General features: G+C 43.2%; 1 long non-coding RNA gene across 2 annotated transcripts; it reads right to left on the reverse strand.

The window, feature by feature from the left end:
• Positions 1–8,632: 8,632 nt before the first annotated feature.
• Positions 8,633–14,120, reverse strand: LOC123629813. 2 transcript variants are annotated; one of them, XR_006732284.1, is made up of 4 exons: positions 14,051–14,120; positions 11,423–11,578; positions 8,876–8,968; positions 8,633–8,755 (listed from the first exon to the last, which is right to left on the reverse strand). It is a non-coding gene; the product is annotated as an uncharacterized LOC123629813 (long non-coding RNA). The 2 variants fall into 2 exon arrangements; XR_006732283.1 differs by having other exon boundaries at positions 8,633–8,968.

The raw sequence follows: 14,120 nt of genomic DNA on the forward strand, positions 1-14,120 counted from the left end.
AAGTGTCTAATGTAGTAAAATAAGTGATAACTTTAAAATGAAAAAAAGGCAACGAGGAACACTGCACTAAATAGCTAAAAATTATTTTTTTAATTGTAGCAAACAGTGAAATTGTTCTACCATCCATTTTCAGTTCCTTCGAGCGACAGCCATGGTGTTTAGAAGGGGAAACCTCATCTTCAGATCCAGAGGAGGGCTCTGGTTGCTCTAAACCACTTGGAATAATCCCATTTCCCTGTCATAGTGATTGACGCAGATGTAAGTCAATCAGGGAATGGCACTTTCCTAGTTACATAAATTGGATCGGGGTGGCCCAGTCAGAGTGAAACTTGAGACCATATGGTTTTAGAACCACCGGTTCTAACAACTGTCCTTGGCCTTTGCTCTGCCATTGGATGTGAAGGAGTAGCCAGCATGCGTGCTGCTGGCAGTCATTTTATGAGGCCAGCCTGACAACAAAGCCATCATTTAGAGGCCGGCAACACTGCCTTTTACATCTTTTTGGCCAAAACTGGCCACATGATCATCTCTATCTTATGGAGAGTCTGAGATAAATCATATTTCAGCTGGGCAAATTGACCCTCCCTAGAAAATGAAGGTTCTATTCATAAGAAAGGTTCTACCAAATTGGCCTTTAGATGACCCCACAATGTAAGAAAAGCACGCCACCCTCATTTCTCTCGCATCATCTCTTGACACTTTTCCTGACAAATTCTATGCTACTGCCAAATGAACTTTAATTAATCCCCACTGCAACCCAAACATCCACTCACATAACCCCCTTCGCATGTAATTTCTTGCCATATGTCTGCCTTTCTTCACAGCTTATAAACTCCATGGAAGTTCCCTAATAGTGTCCCATAACTGACCATTGTCTTGATACACACTGGGTTCATAGTAAGTCTTTCTATACTTATGGATGGAAGCATAGATAGATAGCTGGGTAGAGAATGGGTGGGTGGGTGGATAGATGGGTGGATATATGGATGGACAAATAACCGAGTGGGTTGGTGGCTAGATGGATATATGGGTAGATGGATGGTTCAGTTCATTTATGAAAGGTTAGATGAATGGATGGATGAACGAATGGGTGGACAAATGAATAGATGGACAAATAGATCAATGTTACCTATACTCTCTCATGCCTGTGTTTACCCAAATGCTGCTCCCTTTGCCTAAAATGCTCTTCTCCCTCTCTCCACCCTGCTAACTCCTGTCCAACTTTTAATATTCAGCTGAGACATTCCCTCCTCCAGAAAGCTCTCCCTGACCATCCTTCCTGTACTAGGTGTCTTGCTTTTTGCTCCTGCAGTGCCTGGTGTATCTCTCTACAATTAGCTTTACTGCTTTGCTGTGCTGGGCTGCAGGTCTGGCTCCCCTTGCCTTCAGATGCTCAGCTGTCCGAGAGCAGCACCTGACTCTGAGTCTGTGTGCCCTGCACTGACCCCGCTGTCAATCATGGAGTAGGAGCACAAGAAATTTTCAATGATCTTAGAATACAAATGAAAGTAATAAAGACCACATGTTCCTTGTTTCTAGAGAAAGATATGGCATGTGGAAGACACTGTGCATGAGGTGAATGAGGAGTTCTTCCAGCTCTCTTCTCCAGCCCTGGAGCTCCAGAAAGAGGAGGATGAGCCAGACCCACTGCCCCCAGGTGAAGGCAGCACATTTGTGGTAAGCCCAGCAGACGAGCATCTCAGCTCCTAAGGTGTCCAGGGGGGTGGGACCCATGGAGTCACGGCCCCTTCCACAGAGAGGTGTTGGGACTGCAATAGCCAGCTCTGACCAGAATGTCCGCCAGTCAAAGTCAGGTTCTGTTTTGTTGGTTTCATGAATGGAAAGCTTAGAGCTGGGGCTGGAGACAGGGAAGCCCACACCGTCAGATTAGGTTGAAACTCTCTAAATTAATTCACAGCCTGAAAATACTGAGGACGAGCATGGAAAAGGAGCACTAACAATGGCTGTTGTAGATGTAGCCTAATTAATAGTGCACACCTCTGGGACCAGGAGCTTTCTGCAAGATGCATCTTCCATCCAGGCTGTTCCCTGTCCTAGCTGCAGACACATGAATGGATGGAGAAGAAAGGAGGATGAAAGATAGAAGTGATCATGCCATTGTGTCTGCACTGAGCTCAAGATAACTTTATTTCCTTAAAAATATAGAAAAAGTAAAGCAAGGCTGGGCGCGGTGGCTCACGTCTGTAGTCCTAGCACTCTGGGAGGCTGAGGCCGGTGGATTGCTCGAGGTCAGGAGTTCGAGACCAGCCTCAGCAAGAGCGAGACCCCATGACTACTAAAAAAATAGAAAGAAATTATATGGCCAACTAAAAATCTCTATAGAAAAAATTAGCCGGGCATGGTGGCGCATGCCTGTAGTCCCAGCTACTCGGGAGGCTGAGGCAGGAGGATCGCTTAAGCCCAGAAGTCTGAGGTTGCTGTGAGCTAGGCTGATGCCACAGCACTCACTCTAGCCCGGGCAACAAAGCGAGACTCTGTCTCAAAAAAAAAAAAAAAAAAGAAAAAGTAAAGCAAAAAAGCCAACTTTATTTGCTAAAGCTGACAGCCAGTCTTTGGGTGTTAGTTCACCAGTTTGATTGTTTTCATACTGTATAAGATACTATTCAACCAGACTTGAAGTTTCTGGCACCTTTTATGTCATTTATCTCTAACTGTGTGTCCTGTCCCCACTTTGCTATCGGGTCATGTTTAATCCTCTGTTCTGGGCCCCTGGACTTTCACACCGAAGCCCAGGGCCTCACTTTTCCCAGCCTCGTCCGTGCGTTGCTAAAATTAGCGAAGCACCCTGGGTGGTGGAGGGGCATGGATAGGCACCTTCTCACATCCGCCTTCCCAGTGTGGGCGTCTGGGCTGGGATACCTTGAAATACCACAGAATCCCCTCTTCCCCTGCCAGGGAACACCCTCTGCCACAGTGACCCCAGGAGTCCGGGCCAAGGGGCAGGTTTTCTTCTCATTCTTACTCAGCAGGGAAAGTCAGGTTGGTCCCTCAATATGGAGAGTTTCAGGAGAACATCGTGGGTATCTGGGTCTTGATGTCTGAAGATCTGGAATATCAACTCTTCTTGGTCAAACTGACCTCTCAGTACAGAAACGATAAGGAAGGGCACCTGTGTTCACAAACAGCTGAGGGGACATTTCTCTTGTGAGCAGACAAGGCAGGGTGTGGCCCAAGGACTGGCCACGAGAGGCACAGATGCCCTTCCCAGTGAGGCTGCAGGAACTGTGTCTCTCACGGCCTTCCAGGGTCCCTGAGCCCCAGAGGTGAGTCCCCTCGGGAAACCCAAATGCAGATGCTGGCTTCCTGTCATCTCATCGCACCAATCATTCTTGCCCTGAGCTTTATCTGGACTTCCTCCACAGCGTTTGCTCTAAGCTGAGGGGTCAGTTCCTCTGTGAACCCGTCCTCCGTCCACCTCAGACGGGCAGCCGTGAAGGTAGCTCGACAGCAGAGGGACTAGGTAGGTGCAGGAGCCTGTCCTCAGCTGCACTGAGGGGCCAGAAGAGCATGACTCGTTGAGGATAAAGTAACAGGTGATCATCCTTAAAAATACATTCTATACAAATATCCCTGGTTTTAAGGAAGGGAAAATTAGGATTAGATGTGGGATTATAAAATATGCTGAGATTTAATTATTCAATAATCATTCTAAATTATTAAACATGACAATTGTATAATGATATAGTTGGCCACTGTTGTGCATTACTGTGGTGACAGAAACTTGTGAACACTGTGTCTTCATTTGTTAATCATGAGGTCAGTCCCTGGAGGGAGCTCACTGGCATCTTCCCATGTTTGGGGTGGATGTTGGTGCCTAGAGAGTGTCTAAATGACAAAAGTCAGGGCCAAGACCACAGAGAGGGCTCAGGATAGAGTGAGCTGAGAGCGTTCAGGGGTCACCTGTCCATGTTGTGCATCTGTCATTCCCAGGTGGCTCCCAGCATCTCCTCCTGTGAGTGGCAGAAGATAAACTTCACCCACTGGAGACAAGTGGCCCATATGGAGAGAAGCTGGGACCCTGGGCCCTGAAGAGCCACCAGGCCCTGGAGCTGGAGGTGAGGAGAGTCCACCTCGCTCAGAGGATTGAAGACCTGGAGTGGGAGCTGTCCCTGCTCCATGAGGCGGCCAACAGCAGTTCGAGCATGGGAGGGAGCTGGCCCAGCCGACACAGCGGCCTAAGGGGCACTGAGTCACATCAGATGCTGCATGGTGGCCACCTCCGGGAGGTGCCTTCTCACCGAGAACATGAATGGGCTCCCCTGGTAGGAAGGAGTGGGCATCTGGGGCCCGGAGTGTGTGCTGGTTTTACGACGTGCTCCTACAGGGAGACACCTGGATTTCTTTCAGAGCCTGGACCTCAGCTTGTGCTCAATTCTGCCTTGAACTTTCTGGGGTGAGGGAAAATAAACTGACATGGGTTGACAAAATCAGGGTGTGCTCCTATCAGAGTCTGTGCCTCCGTTTTCTCACTCAGCTGTGGGCTGTGGCTTCCCCCCAAAACTTCAGTTGGCGCCCCTGGCTTGAGGGGTGAGAAGTGCTTGGCGGGGGGCCCTGAGAACATAGGTGCAGCCAGAGCACATCCACGCCCCATCTTCCATCACACCTCACAGCTGAGTCTCCTGGGCCCCCAGTGTGGCTTGTAGGGAGTCCAAGCAGCCATGTCCCCTCCTGGCTCCTGCCGACCTCCTGGACACAGAGGAGGGTTCGGTCTGTGGCCTGGGCCTCGTGACCACATCAGATGTCCCAGTACCAAAGGAGACTCTGAGAACACCCAGTCAAACTGGAGTTCTCTGACCCTGGACACACCTGGCCCTGCCGTCTGAGCCTGGCTCCAGCAGTTCCATCCTCAGAAGACCTGTCCCCTGCACTGTGCCCAGGTGAGATGTGCTTCACCTCTAAGCCCCCGCCCAGAGGCCTCTCACTCCACGGAGCTTTTTCCCACCCCTTCCCAGATTTCTACCCCGTCTCCACCACATGTCTGCTTCCCACCACAGTCACCTGTGCCCTGGATGGCCCTGTCTTCCAGTCGGAGCTCCTCAAAGCAGGGTGTGTCTCATTCACCTTGGTGTCCCTCTCACACACACAGACACGCTCACACACGTGCACATATAGACGCGAACCAACATTCAGACACACACACAGACACAGTCACAAACACAGACATGCATACTCTAACAGACACACGCACATATACCCTGAAAACACTGCTTTGCACCCACAGGGTAATAAGGGACCCATGAAGGCTTTAAGAATGTAATTGACTGTAAAGACAGCTTCTAACCCAGAGATCACACAGTCATGTCGGGGTGCCACAAAAGCACGTGGGAAATTGTGCAGAAAATGGTACAAAACTGAGTGCCAAACGCTGTCCCTTGGCACCTGACAGGTGCGAAAATGAACCTGTCCTGGTGGTCTCTGTCCCAAGTCAGGGGAAAGTATGAGGCCCTGTCAGGGACCCAGGACACATTACAGTAACAAAGAGGCCAGAAGGAAACATGTTCTCTGAGCACAGCTGTTTGGATTCCAGCATCAAGTTCCATCTTATCAGTTCCACAGGCATCAGAAATTATCTTGAAGCATTTAGGCAAATTATGTTGTGAAGAGAGCTGGATTTACAGAGATTAGGCAGACAAAAAGAACAAAGTTAAAATCAGAATGGAATAATAAGCCCAGTTTGAATAATAGCTTTAAACCAAGAAACTAATTTTAAAGGTAATCAGCTGAACATATTAAAAAGTCCAGACATACGTGGTGAGAATTATTATATGGAGTCTTGCTTCAACCACTTAGGAAAAGCCGTTTATAGCATGGGAAGTTCAACTTGTCCTGGTTTACATTTCCATGTCTCTGGCTATAGCATCAGATAGTTTGGTGAATTTCTGTGTGGCCCATACATTACCCACAGACTTGTTTCTTGAAATTTATCTAGTTTCAACGTATAGGGGTTAAGGCACAAAGAAGTTTGCCTTTTTGTAATTCTTTGTAAGATATTTGGATGAGAAGAACCCAAAAAAATTAAGAAAATAGTATACAGAGCTACAGTCATATAATGAATGTATTATACCTGTTTTTTTTTAGAAGTATAACTTTTTTTTCTCTATATTGATCACATAGAAACCTCAGGCTTAATAACTTCTTAAGGCTAGGAAGCCAAACCAAGGCAGACTTCAGGTTTTATTTACTGTTGTAAGGATGCTGGCTCTGACAGAAAGTGAGTTTTTATTTACTTTTTTTAAGTCTAGGGACCTTTGAAGTCAGGCATTGTATGCATATTTTCAAATATGATATTTTAGTCAAAGCTTTGGTAATAAATCTGGAAAACAAACATTTCAAGTAGACAAACAAAAATGTTTTAAATAAAAGTCATACGGACATGATTTTATCAGGTATTCAATGTCATATAGTCAACATTTGTTCTGCTTAATCTCCATTAGTAGTATCATGAATCCATCCATTTCTTTAGCAGAGTTCCGGAAATTTTTGTTTAGTCAATTGTCCTTAAAGTTATCAGAAACCTGTATGTAAGAGTGTTTGTTGGAGTCTGTTTCATGAATCTGAGTATAAATGATTTTTAGAGATTTTAAAAATCTGATGAAAGTTTACAGTCAACAAGGAAACGTCACTATATCTATGACAGATAGTAACCAGAATTATGACTGATAATATATTAAACTTCTATAAACTTACATGCTTGTAGAAATGATGTTTTTGAAACATTCATATCAACAGCATACCAATAAATGAAACTAAGTAAGATCTAGTGTCACTTATCATTGGACCATGTTTCTTATACAATTTATCCAATGAGTCTAATCATTTAATATCCTTTTAAGATGAGAGATATATATTTGGAATCTTTCCAGGGACCCAACTGGAAATTTTCATAATTAATTCTAGGTTAAAGATGCTTAAGTTAGAATTCAATTTGGGGGAGGTTTGTCAAAGATGTTAAAGGGCTCAAAACATTTGACCAAAACAAAATCAGAGAACACTGTAAAATAGCAGTCATTCATTTAACCAAAGTGATAATCAAAAGGCTTTGAAAGCAGTACAGAAAGTTACATGGATGCAAAAACCTTCACCAGTAAGCAGGTAAACCAGGCAAGAAAGTATGTTGACAGCTTTAAAGACATTTCTAATTTTGTGTTATCATTAATTTTTAAACCAATTAATTTGCCAAACTTTTCTTGTCATATGAACTAAAAATAATTTAATTTAATTACTAAATATTTTATGAGTGTTCATGTATTTAAACCAATCAAAATACAACTTTTGAAGAGATTTCTTGCTGACTACACAAGATTTTATTATGTAGATATTACATATGACATAATGCACCAATACGTCTAAATATATATATATATATATATATAGTGTGTATATATATATACATATACACATAAAAAAGGTCTTACAGTTTTCATTTTAGAATTTTAGTCATGGGATAGTAAAACATATAAACTCACCAGTTTATAAAAACCAGTTGGACCTAAATCATTTTTCTAACAAAATGGGATAAGGTTAAGATTTTCCTAAGTAGGCCGTCTTATAAAGGCTGTCAACCAAATTTTGGGTAAAGCAGTTTGACTCAGTTTTCAATATACTGGATTGTACAGAAAACACTTCACTGTGAAAATGTGACTGAAACATGTGAGAAGGCTGAAAACATAAGAGTTCTCCTAAGAACAAAAAGACCAGTGTTATTTTCCGAGAGGGTCAGTTTGGAACCTGTGACTCCCAGTGTGGAGTTTGCTGTACTTGCTCTTTCTCATTGGCACTTCTACATCTCCAGTATCTGTTACAGCCCGAGCAGGTTCACTGCCTGCTGCTCAACAGGAGATCAACACACTGAGCCAGCAGGGGTTACAGCAGAGAAACAGTTTTATTATCACAGGCACCATGCGAGGAGAGGGGAGTAATTTCTCAAATCCATCTTCCTCAATCATTTGGGAGAAAAGGTTTTTAAAGGGACTTTGGTGAGCAAAGGGCTAGGGAATGGGGTCTGCTGATGGGTGAGGGATGAGCTCATAGGGTTGGAATGCAGAAATTATCTTCTCAGTTGGTAGGTTTCCTGGGTAGGGGCTTTCGAGGCTGTTGGATCCATTCCCACATCTGTCCATGGGTCTGGTTGGTGTCAGCAGGTCTCCAGGATGCAGAGTTTGAAAAACACCTCAAAGACCAGTCTTAAGACTTAAACAGCAATGGAGTCAAAGTCTTGTGATTTACAATAGCAATTTGATCTATAGAAATAGTGGGGGAGTCACATATCTGGTGCCTGTCAGGGAGGCACAAGTAGTGCAATTAAGTAGTAACCCTTTGCAGCAGCAAGGAAGTTAGGGAACAATGGCTCTTTGATTTCTGTCTGTATCTGTACTTCTATGAAAATGAGACCTGGATTACTATTTATACTTTGTGGCTTCACAGTACTTTAATATGGACAGTTTCATCTCCATGTGTCCCTGCCAGTCTGTGAGAACAAAACAGGTTGTGAAATATTTGATACAAAAGGCCTTTGGTCCAGTTCTGGCAGATACAGGGCTTGGTTTTGTCACGAAACCAAGTCAGTCCAGACTTTTGGTCTGTCCATATGTAATCATTAGTGTCCGTCAACTTAGCAAAGGGAGCAAGCTGCAGAGGCCTGGCTTGCGAGCCATCTAGAACATCTTATCATTTAGCAAGCATTGACATCATGAGGGGTAGTGTCAGCATCATCTAAGAGGTGCAAGAATGCCTCCTGTGGAATCAAACCATTGATCACAATATTGCCCTAGAATGTCACCCAGAAGAGATAAAAATTTTCTTTCTAGTGACTTTACCTGAGAAAAAGACACTTTTTCTGTGTTCAGTTACTCACCAACAGCAGCAGTACCATAACATGTTTTCTTTGGCTGTGGATGCCACTGCTTGTCATATCTCCATCTTCCAGACCAGTCCCACCAGGCACTCACTTTGGCAGAAACAAAAATGAGTTCAAGTTCCTTTGTATGATTTACATGGTGGCACAACTAGCAATTGGATTGATTAGTTAGTGTGGCCAGGGTTTGAAAAACTGGTGCAAAGGGATGCTGGGTCTGTGTCTGACCTGCTGGAAAAACAGTAAGAGTTAGTAAGAGTGAGTCATAGTTTGAAAGAAAAGTCATAGTGGAAGATTAAAAGGGAAATTGGGATAGGTTGAGGCAATCCCCACTCAGCTTCCCATGTGCAATCCTCGAACAGGGAGGCTCAAAAGAAAAAGGGTTAATGAAGAACCCTTCTTGAGGGGAGGGGATAAAAAGAGAGAAAAAAAAAACACACAAAAAAGGAGTTGTTAGATAGAAGATGTGGTTTCTTGATCTAAGATCTTGGGAAAAACCTGTCTACTTTTTGGTGATGTCTGCTTCAGGGGCCTGGGAACTAGCCCTGGAAATCCTTGCTTTCGGGTCACTGTAGGGGTGATCTTCCTACTGTCTCAGTGCACTTTGGTGTAGCTCGCATGAATCCGGGAAAATTTTTCTTTTATTTTGATGGCCATGTAGGTAGTTAACAGTACTTCAAAGGGGCCTGCCCAGAGAGATGATAGTATATGTGTTTCTCTAAAAATTTTGATGTATACAGACTCTCTTGGTCAAAAAGGATGGCAGAGCATATCAGTTGGTGGAAGCCATGGTCCTTTCACCTGCTGATGATATGTTTCAAGCATATTAGTCAGTGTCTGCATATAGCTAGTCCCGGTATCAAATTGTTCACTTAAATCCCAACAGTTTCCAGACACCCTGGCAACAGAAGATCACCTGCCTCCAGAGGCATCTTTGGAGTCTGTGTAAATAGTGGCAACATTTCCTTTTACCAATATATAATCTCTAATGAGGGCTATAACAAAATTGACTCAAGGAATTTTTGGGTGAGCTTTTGAGTGCCCAGAAATATTTTATGTTAAAACTAAGTAACAGTTGCATGTACCCTCTGGAGCTTGGACCTAGAGGCTTTATGGCGTCACTCAGTCAGAGACTTTCAAAGAATGAGGATGTCTAAGAGGACACCCGGTTTATGGAGTAAAACATTGTCCATATGCTGAACAAGTAAGGAAAAAGAATGGATCCCCGGCTAAACGTCAAAGTATGAATCAGCTGTGACAATTTGAGAGAATACTGAAGGACATTCACAGTTTCTCTGACTACTCAGGTCCATGTTAATAGTCTCACTGTGTAGGTGAATGTAACAGAAATTGTGAAGTAGAGTGAAATGGAATTAAAAAAAAAGTTGAGCAGAGGTCAATTATTGTACTATTAAAGTCACATACTCTAAAAAAGCATTTCAATTAGTTTCTATTTTCTAGAAAAATATTTGATGTAGCAATTATTTCTAAGATAATCAATTAAAGTACCTTTGTATATATTGGTAGCAAAATATTATATACACAACATATATAGACACAAGGAAATATAGCTATACAGATGGAAGAAGATATAATCAGTCTTACAAACAATTTTTTTCCATGGATCTTAAAATTATATTTTAATCTAACTACAAATCTTTGCATATTTTGTTGTTTTAAGCAATTGCTAGCTAGGTAACACTTTGCTGTTAGGAAATTTTTGCAATTTCTATAACTGTTTGCTTAGACACGCACCTAGTATGTATACATGCATAGGTAGGTGAAGTAAAGTAGTTAATTTAAGGATCCCATATTTGGCTGCATCTTGGCTGTGACTCATAGGTCTCCATTAGCAATTAAAACACTATTTCTCCATAAAAACCAGAGAAGAATAAGAAAGAAAGGAATGCAATACAGAAATATCTGTGAATTCTTGAACACATGACTAACATGGATTGTACCCTAACAATTTACTGTGAGTTTCTTTATGACACAGATAGATATTGTGGGTGGTCCACACAGGGTTTCACCACTGAGTCGGTTCCCGCCTCTCACCCGTGTCTGAGGTTCTGTCTCCAGGGGTCTAACACCACCGAGAGGGCTCAAAATGCCGAGTGATCAGCTCTCATGTGCGTTTCCTGGATGAGCCTTCTTTTAAATAATTTTGTTGGGGATTCCCTACAGGGACACGTCACGCCAGGGGCAGTCCCCCCAAGCACTCCCACTTGTACCCACAGTCACCCAGGCGTGCCTTTGGCCGGGAGGAGGAAAATGCCCTTTCTCTTTGGAGCTCAGCAACTCAGTCTCTCATTTGTCTACAAACGGGACAGTTCAGTTTCCTCTTTCCTTTTATAATGGCCCAGAAAAGCCAATTCAGAGAAATTTGGGGAGGAAGAGGCCATGAATGGAGAAGACCTTTTTGAGTTCATCACCATGTCAAAATTAGGACCCCTCAAAACTACTTCCCAGTAAAAGTATTGACAGATCAGAAAAATCCATGACCATCAACCAAGATCGTGAGGGCCGTGCAGTCTCAAGAGAACTAACCTGTTCCGACCAAGTGAAATCTTGAAGCGGTGTGAGCACCCGAGGGGGCCATGCCTTTACCTGGCACTCATGGTTGGCTACTCTCTCAGGGGTTGGTGAGTCTTCTGGGTGCCACACAGGTTGACATCATCTTGTGAACAGACAGGAACCCAAACTCTGAAAAGTAAATGAAAGAGGTTTATCCTGAGCTGAGTATGTGTGACCATGGACCAGAAAATCACAGGCAAGAGGTTTTCAGCGAGTGCTCTCACTCTGATTGGGTTACATCTTGGCTTTATACCTTTCAGAAGGGCAGGGTTTGCCCATAATTCAGTACACAGAAGGTATACATTGGTTTTGCCCCAAAAGGCATGACATGTCAAAGGGGGGTATTACAGGTTACCGGTGGGTTTAAGGATACTGTTTGGAGATTCTCTTTGTATTGTAATAACCATTGTGTTTACCCTAAAATAAAGTATTATATAAAATTTAACAGCTTAGGGATTTGTTCTCCTAAGCAGAAACTGTGCTGTGTCTGTGCAGTGGACACATAACGTCCTAGCTAGTAAGAGTTGGACAAATGAACAGTGGATAAGACCAAAGGGAAAACTGAAGCTGCCAGTTTAAGCCCTTGTAACCACAGGTTCAAATCCCTAATGGTAACGTTCATATCAAATGATAGAAAGAGGGAGTTAGAAACACATTTTATGTGTACCTTTGCACAGACATTGAAATCAGGGGAAGAAAATACATCGTATCTAGGATTCAATGGCCAAAACCATAATAACTTCATAAGCTTTTGACCATAAGTATGTCTTTCTGTGCTCCTATGTGCTTCATGTTTCCATTATGTTAATTTTCTGACCATTTATTTTAGTTCAGCCTGTCTCCCTTTTTAGATACTTAAGAACATTAAACACATGGGCAGTTTTGTTCATAAGGCAGGAGATTTTGCTGTTATTGTGAGACTAACATTAAATATCCCTAACTTATCAGAAATGATACAAACACAGACCATTTTGCTTTAGGATGGGTTTAGACTTGTAAGATTTTTGTGCTAAAAACTGACACTTTAAACACATCAAACTGTCCAGGAGCATACATAAAAATGTATGCTCACAATTTGAAAAAATTTTCACTTTCACTTCACCATTCATACTTACCCTGTTTAAATAAGCCAATTCATTTACCAAAGTTTACTAAATTCATAGGAAATACAGAGTAATCTTCCTTCTTTTTAAGTAAGTTAGGAGTGCTGCCTTATGTATAAAACAGTCTGGCATCATGTAAACACAACACATACTACAAGGATATCCACAAATAAATCTAAACACATGCACACATATAAACATACACACACGTACACACACACACAATGTTCCATTACCTTTAACCTCACAATTCTAGCCATGAGGTTCTGATAGAAACTCCCCGGTTTACAAAACATCACTGGACCAGAATTACCTCTGACAAAACTGGTCTCTTTCATATGTTTGAATTTTCATGGCCCTGAGAGTTAAGCTAATTAAGCCTATGGACCAAAGTGTTGGATAAAAGAGTTTGGTGGCAGTCTGATTTTAAAAAGACCCTTTTATCCTTTTTTTCTTTCTTTTCCTTAGAGGAAAAAGAGTGCTCAATCTTTGTGTTTTAGCTTGAACTGGCTGTAAGATCTCCAAGTAGCTTTGAATGACAAATAGCATAAACTTTGAGTCCACCTCAAGAGCAACAGGAAAACTTAGCAGGTTGAGAGTTGACAGAACAGACAACAGAGACAGAGAGCTTGAAAGACTGGACATTTTAAATTCATAGAGGCAGGTCGAGCACTTGAGCTCTGAATTTTCATGGATGCAATTTGCCCTTCAGTTAAAACATGTGCACAAGAATTGGCCCTAACCAGCTGCAGTCCTAGCGTACCTGGCACGCCTTTGAATCTTGCCATTTACACACACACTTGTGAGTAGAGTTGCCGGAATGCGACCGGGGTGCCCAGATAGGATCATTCTCCTTGCCTTTTCTCACTTGTAGAGGATTGGCTTCCCATTTTTCTTTACAGGAAGCAACCGAACAGCGGTCTAGGGGTCAGTGTAGTGGATCAGAATGTGCTGATTGTGGGCAGGACCGCACAGGGTTTCACCACTGAGTTGGTTGCTGCCTCTCACCCGTGTCTCAGGTTCTCTCTCCAGGGCTCTAACACCTCTGAGAAGGCTCAAAATGCCAAGTGATCAGCTCTTATGAGCATTTCCTGGCTGATCCTTCTTTTAATTAATTTTGTTGGGGATTCCCTGCAGGGACATGTCCGACCGGGGGCAGTCACCCCAAGCACTCCCACTTGCACCTGCAGTCACCCAGGTTTCCCTTTGGCTGGGAGGAGGAAAATGCCCTTTCTCTTCGGAGCTGAGCAACTGAGACTCTTATTTTTCTACAAATGGGACAGTTCAGTTTCCTCTTTCATTTCACAAAGGCCCAGAAAGGCCAATTCAGAGAAATTTGGTGAGGAAGAGGCAATGAATGGAGAAGACCCTTTAGAGTGCACCTCCAAGTCAAAATTAGGATCCATCAAAACAGCTTCCTAGAAAAAGTATCCACGGCTCAGAATATACCAGGACCATCAACCAAGATTGTGAGGTCTGGGGACACAGGAGGACTTACCAGTTCAGCCCAAGGGAAAGCTTGGAGGTGGGTGGCTTTGGATGCTGTGCTGCTACCTGTTGCTGATTTT

This window comes from Lemur catta, unplaced genomic scaffold (assembly GCF_020740605.2).
Source record: "Lemur catta isolate mLemCat1 unplaced genomic scaffold, mLemCat1.pri scaffold_47_ctg1, whole genome shotgun sequence".
NCBI lineage: Eukaryota > Metazoa > Chordata > Mammalia > Primates > Lemuridae > Lemur > Lemur catta.